We start from the raw sequence: 7,773 nt of genomic DNA on the forward strand, positions 1-7,773 counted from the left end.
TGCCACCGCCAGCAGGGCAGTTGCAGAAAAAGGCCTCTTGTAGCTTCTTGTTGGATCCCTGTAACTTTAACAGGAGGTCGGCCTTATGACTCTTGGAGTCTATTTTTTTGTCTTGGGAGAGAAGATAGAGAAGGTCTTCTGTTATTCTTCAGGTCCTGGAGTGTTCTAAAAAGGGCCCTGGATATGTTACATTTTTGCCTGACATTTGCTAGTGGGTGAATATGACACCTGTGCATGCCTGAACCAATGGTGTAAAGGTTCCCAGGGTCAACCCTACCCACTATGGACTTTTTAAAAATGGCAAAAGTCTTCACCACACTAAACATGGACTCTTAGGGTTGGGGATATGGGTGTGGACTGTATTATGGCAATCCTAGCGTCCTCCCACATTTAACACTAAAATAAAGTTTGGAGCAGCCAGTGTATTAACAATTCTGGTGAGATAAAAGTAGGGGTTTCCATCAACCAAAAAGTGGATACACAAGTATTGTTTTGCCGTCATATTGCTCTTCCTTTCAAGTGTCCCCTAAAAAGTTGTATGTAAACCCAGCAGATTTGTCAAGGAGGATTTGACATTCCAACAGGATGTGACACTGTAATGTCAAAAAGGATGCCCACAGCTGCCACCCTGCATATTCTAGGAGGTTCAGCAGAGTTGTCTCTGATCATTCAGGTCAGCCTGTTGGTTGCTCCTGGGAGGCACTTGACACTCTTTTCACACCTATTTGAATGCTAATTACTGGCTGGCTGAAGTGGTAGAGCAAATGCAAATTTAGCCTTCAGGAACTTCAAGCAGGGAAAAGTTTTTCTACATAAGACAGTCAGCCCTGCTATGGTGAAACATAGCTTTTGAGTGGTAGTCACTATAAGGACATGCTATTAACATTAACTTTCTTTATGTCCTACTATTAAATACCATACACTGTGCCTTGGGTGCTTCAAAGCCTACAAGGAAGTGGCATATTCATATTTAAAAGGGAGGTATGCATAAGGAATGAAGCAGCCAAGGAAACATTTAGGTTGTTCTTCTCTGTGTGTTAGTACGTTTCCTTTTGGCTGGAGCAAAATCTAGCAAAGCTATTCCATGGTCCCAGCTCCCTTGGGGCACACATGAGCACTAGACTATCTAAGATGGAGGGAGCTGCACTGTTTGGAAGAGTTTATGCACCACATAAAAACCTCCCCTGCCTATTCAGGCTCCTGTGCCACCCAGGCATACTCTGAGCTAGCACTTTCTATTAGATATTCCCTGGGCCCAGTGAAAAAAACCATAGCCTAAATTAATGACAAGTCCACCCTAGCACACAAAAAAGTGATCCTTGAGAGAAAGAAGACACTTAAGTGCAGGAGTCTTCGATAGGGGGCTATATCTGTCCCCTGGTACCCATGCACAAGGATCTCGGGCCTGTCACGTGAAACAGGTCCAAAATATAACGCGACAATAGTTAAAAAACTGCCATAAAAAAGGTTGAATTGTTGTAAAGCCGACAAAGGTCCGAACTTTTAACTGCTTGATTGGGGTTAATTTTTTCTGTTGCCACACAAATCTAGACAGAAGCATCTAAAAACCTGCTGAACACGGTCTGTTTTTCCAGTGCCTGGGCCATCCACAGAACCATTGGGGAGGGGGGGGGGGGGGGGTTGGCCTGCTTATACGTCAAGCATCATAAGGTAGGCTTTTCTGGTTGTTCTGCTCCAGCAGCCTTTTAGATTGCTTAAAGGAAGGGGCTGTAGATCTCACTCAAGGGTCTGTCGGAGGCTTACAGAGGTTCACACTTGGGGCGGGGGATGGAAGCTCACCGCAAGGATCCTGTAGGTCTAGTCTTCCCCTAGGACATGTGAAGTCTCCTCTTCTAGATGACATACTCCTGCAGGGGTAACTTTTAGGACCCCTCTGCAAAGCAAGTTAGCTTTTTACCTCATGATCGATGCATCAACTCCTGCAGGCCTATGACCCAAGTAGCATGCGCAGCTCCTGGTCACCAAGCAGCGGGGATGATGACTCCATAAGCAGGCTCGCTTCTTTTTTTTGGGGGGGGAGGCAGGTGCAATCCAGTAATCACCTTGGTCCAGTATGAAGTCCTCCTTCTTCCAGGACTCTTGCACTCTTCTCTTGTTCCTAAAATTTGCCGCAGGTGTATTCCTACCTGTAAAGGCGCCCATCATTCTATGTAAGAGACCAGCCCTAGCTCACAGCGGCCTTCTCCCCCACAGTGCTGCGTGGTACCTGGCTCTTCTTAATTAGAATCCTTGGTATTCAAAGGAGAACAACTGGCCATTATTTATTCTTGAAATGAACAGTTTTCTCCTATGTTTATATCATTGGAGACTGCTCAATCCATATCCACCATGCTCCCTGCATGATCAGTACGTGATCAGAATATGTCAGTGGTGTCTTCCACAGAACTCTCCCCAAACTAGTTCCAGGCAGTGTGTGCACTTTTGCATACTTGCTCCAAAATTATATAGCCACATTATTTGTCACTCAGCTGCATCAGGATCAGGGAGTGGAGCTGACTGTAACCCAATGGGGGAAAGAAGACTATACAACAAAAGGTAGGAAAATACATTCCAGGGGAAGGGGTGAAGACCTACCAGTGCTCACTTCAAAGTGAGTCAAAAGAAAGTTTTTTCCTATCCTTCCCACCAAATATCGTAGCCCAGCAGCAGACATGACAACTTAGAAAATTATTTTAACTGTATAAGAGGTGATTGGGCTTAGAAAACACGGGTGGATTGACATTTTGGGCAAACTGGCAGTGCCAGAAAGGCTGGTCTGAAAGGACAGTGTCTGGACTGGATTTTGTCACTGTTTTTGGCCCTATTTTATGGTCTGATGGGCCATTTGTAACCAATGATTTCTCTGCTATAACCACAAAAATTGTCTTCAGCAAGCAAAAATGAATTCAGTCTCCCTTACCTTGCAAAATACCTATGCAGCTTGTCAGTACAAGTTAAAAAGTGCCCGATTTGAAAATGTAGGGCACATTTTTAGCTATTTGATTCACTAATGGGGGCCACTTTTATCTTGGTGCCTAGACCTATTTTCTATCCCTGTTCGACCCTGCTTGAAAGGGTGGATTATGGAGAGGAAGAATGGCTTTGACCCCATCCCCACTTGTTCAACCATAATTGTGGCATCTTCAGCCACCCACTTCACAACACTTTCTAGACCTGCGTAACTTTAGAAGAGGACTGGACCTGCTGTCTTTGACCTGAGAGGAGCCCTGAAGGACTGGACCTGCACCCCGTTGTACCCATGACAAACAAGTGGACTCAAACGGTCAGTTGACTGCCCCCTGTGTGGCAATAGGGAGACAACAAGCTGCAAGATGCCTTTTTCTGTAAGTAACCAGCGGACCAGAGGCAACTCGACCTAGACTCAGCCCTGCTGTTGGCCTCTGCCTGACACCTTGTGAGTCTCTAAGTACCTCCTCTGAGGTCCTGGGGGGGGGGGGGGGGGGGGCTTTAGAAGTTTACTCCTGTGGTGGATTGTGACTTAAAACACCAAGTCAAAAGATAAAATATTTGACCAGAAGGAACCTGGTTGATGCATCTGTCCTGTGCTCCATTGCGGTCAGCCTCAAATTGCACTTGAGTCCCGGTCTACCTCAACTGTTGACTATCATAGGCACTTTGTGTATTTTTTGGTGCTATTTTTACTCAGAACTTTAAAATATATTATTTTTGAATCCCCTCACTAGATTTTCGTCATTTTGGTGCCATTTTGTTTATTAAACTATATTTTTCTAATTTGGTTTGAGATTTTTATTTTGCAGTTCCCTTTATTACAGTTTTAGTATTGTACAAATATTTTATACATTGCCTAAGTTAAGCCTGCCTGTTCTGTGCCATAGCTACCAGGAGTTGTGATCGTTCATTGAGGTGAGTAGTTACCAACACCAAATACAAATCCAATTTCTTAAAGTGATTGCCCATATCAAGGAGTGAGGAGGAAAGGGTAAGCACAGAAAATTATTAGAGCGGGTGAATGCTAGTGGTAAAGGGTACAGGGGAGAGAGGGTGTGCAAAGAAAGGAGTGAGAATAATTGACCCCATTTTTAAAGAGACAGAGCACATCATCAGTACAGAGACTGAAAGTCACCCCATGTAATGTAATTCTCTACTCTCAAAGTAAAAGAAGAGACCAATGTTCGGAGGTGTTCAGATGACAATACAGGGTCACATGTTTCAAATAAGCATTTTGCGATTAGTAAATATTTACCGAATCACTTTTTGGTTATCGCAAAATGCTATGTATGTAAGGATTCTCCAAAGACTTTGCGATTTCTCAATAATACCAAATAGCGATTCGATAAATAGCAAATCACTGTGAATGGTTTTGCATTAGCTAATTTGCCATTACCTAATTGGTAATCTCAAATTGGGTAATGCAAAGACCTTATTCCCCCCACTCCCTGTCACACCCCAAAAAAATAAATGTGCAGATGTAAAGCGCACACATAGGCCATGTGTGCACTACATGACACTTTAAAAAATGCAGTTTTGTGCTTTTTCATGGTTGCCATCGACTTGAAGTCGCTGTTAATTGCATTTTCCTAAATGGACAGTTTGCATTTGGAAAATGCTTCATACACGTGCTAAGGGAATCACAATTTGCGATTCCCTATTTGTAGTAGCAATTTTAGTTAATCTCAATTTTTATGATTGCCTAAAATCGCGACTATAAAACCTTTCATACATCATGCAAGGCTATTTTGCATTCGCAAACGGACGATTTTACCGAATCGCACCATTTGCGAATGCAACATTTTAATACCTCTGTCCCCTAGTGTTTTCTAGCGCCTTGTGAGAGTACCTCTTGGGTCCAATTCAGTAGCAGCAAGAGACCCTTTTCAGGAATGAAATTTGCATTTTTAAAATACTTTATAGGAAAGGTGGTACATGACTTGAAGCCAATTGATACATATTTGCTACAGAAAAAACTCTCCTTTGCCGCCTTCACAAACTTGGGATTCGTGAGCTGGCAGGAATGCTGGGAGTCTGTGGAGCCTGCTTTTGGAAAGGAGGTACTGCCTGCCAGTGCCTGCCAAAAATCTGTGTACGATTCTAGTTGCCTGCAACTGCGTGTTTCCCCTCTGGCAGCCACGAAGCAGTGCATTGTGCTTCCTATACCCAGGCCACAGCGGGGAGGTGGTGTGCGCACCACAGATGTGGTGTTTAGATGTGACAAATGCTGCTTTATGTGAGGAAGAGCGGGGCTCTTTCCAGCCAACCCTCATCAGAAAAGGCAGACCAGACATGGAGGAAAGTGAAGAAAACACAATGCAAACAATGTCACATATCTGTTGCAAAAGTAAGTAACATTTATGGATGCAACTGTGAAAAATCATGTTTCAAAACTAAAGCCATAAATGACGAGAAAGGTCTCCATGAGTTGGCCTTTCACTGCACCAATGGTCTTTGTAGGGTTGCTTTGCTGGTGCTGTCTGTGCTGTCTGTGTGCGAGTATGCAGATCAGGAGCAATGGACCATTAACCGAGGTATGGAAAACAGTGGTTCACTGTGGACTTCTTTTGGAGAAGCTGTAGTACATAGGTCGATGTCTGATTCATATCATATGTACTAATTGTCACATATGAAAACAAGCATGGCCAACAGTTGCACAATCAATACCTTCACTATAATAGTTTAGAAAACTGATTCATCGACAACAATAAGTGATCAGGAAAAGGTAATCGAACAATGCCTCTAAGGTGATACAGGGGAAACAACCTTTACAACGCAGTCATTAAATCTCACTACATTTACAACGCAGTCATTACATCGCAACATCCTTTACAACGCATGTCACTACAACATAGCCATTACATTGCATGTCACTACAACGCATGACACTAAAACGCATGTCACTACAACGTAGGCATTACATTGCATGTAATTACAACACTTACCCTACTGTTTAACACCCTGGAGTTCGAAGAGCCATTTTTGCTCCTACACTATCCAACACTTACCCTACTGTTGCACCCCCTAGAGCTAGAATAGTAATTTTTACCCCTACACTATCCAACACTTACCTTAAATGCAAAGTAATGGTATGAGTTGTAATGGTATGTGTTGTAAAGGTATAAGGCGATGTAATGGAATGCGTTGTAAATGTAGTTTTTAAAAATTCGTTGTAATGGCATGCAATGGAAATGTATGCATTGTAAAGGATGCTGCGATGTAAAAACTGCGTTGTAAAGGCATGCGTTGTAAATGTATGTGTTGTAACTTCATACCTTTGTGATACAGTGATGTCCGAATGCAAATAAAACAAAAAACTCTAGATTCAAGAAAATTCGTGGGCAGATATGGTCGCCTAATTGTATTACAGTCAACGGCTTTATGATCATTGTATGAGTTTGGAGGTCACCATCAGGATAGTGATACAATTTGAGTGGGCCAAAAGTTCTGAGTGAGGGTTATTTATGAGTGCCAGTACTCATTGAGTTGGACAAAAGTAGAACACAAGTCCAACCGGAGAGTGCGGTGAATGAAAGCACTGGTCACACACAGCAGATAGTGAAGTAGATGAATAAGCTTTAATAAGGACACATCCTGGCGTCAGTCCTCCCCGAAGTCCCAGCATCAAATGTCACCAAAGGAACTCACTTTGCCTTACATTCTAATAAGAAGTCATAGTAACAGAACACATGCAAATAAAGGAATGTAGTTGAATCCTAACATATCATCTTCCCTTGAAATAAAAAAAACAACATAAAAGACCATAGTTACAGGAGCTCATCCTTACTGAGGGTGAGCTCCTGAAATGTTGGTCTTTATTTTAGTTTTTTTATGTTGTTTTTGTTAATGTTGTTTTTTAATGTTGTTTTTCCTAGCATCAACTGGCACCAAAGGAACTCACTTTGCATTATATTCTAATAAAACGTCATAGTAACAGAACACATGCAAATAAAGGAATGAAGTTGAATCACAACAGAGGGCTAGCAAGAGAGCATTTAGAGTGGCTTTAAAAGCAGGTTGTGTAGTCCGAGGTTTGCGAAATTTGAAAACCTGTATAGGATGTGTACCTTGTTCAAAGCGAGATGATGTACTTTTCACTGACAGAATCCAGGAGGGACTTGCAATTAGATCCAACTAGGAAAAAAGTGCATTTAATGCAAACAAGTAGAGGTGGAGTCGGGAGAAACTATTTGTCCCCACAGAGTTCTGATTCAGTCTACTGCCACCAGATTCTGCCAGAACACAAGGAACAATTTAATTCCTTTGAATGTATATTTACACCCACTGCTTCTCATGGCTGACAGCCTCTGTGGTGCTGCTGAGGAGTATGAAGCTCCCACAGGCCACAGGAATCTCAAGATTGCTGGTGATTAACAGGCGGGAGAGAGTGACTTGGCTTACCTTTCCAGAGTTCTCGAGGTGTTTATGCACATGTTCCTCTTCGTTCGCCTTTTCACACTGGCCATCTGGTCTCCCTCATGGCATCACGTGCTGAAGCAATGACTTCTTTTGACATGTAGTGGGCAGGGGCAAATCTTTTCTGCAATGTCAGAGTCCAGCACCCAGAAAACTACAGTCAACTGTCTAAAGTCTTCTGGAAGCCTTTTTCTTGGTTTGTTTTACGTCATCCAATCATAGTTTTCCTTTTTATATCCAATTTCAGAATGGTGGAATTTGTTTTCTTTAAGTAGTTTTTCCCAATCCAGCATGAAATCGGTTTTGTAACTTCCTCATTCTGCCTCTCCCTATAAAAGGACCTCAATTTTGTCTTGAAATGCATTGCAACGCAGCTATAGTTTTCAT

The sequence above is a fragment of the Lissotriton helveticus genome, chromosome 3_1 (assembly GCF_964261635.1).
Source record: "Lissotriton helveticus chromosome 3_1, aLisHel1.1, whole genome shotgun sequence".
NCBI classification, from domain to species: Eukaryota; Metazoa; Chordata; class Amphibia; order Caudata; family Salamandridae; genus Lissotriton; species Lissotriton helveticus.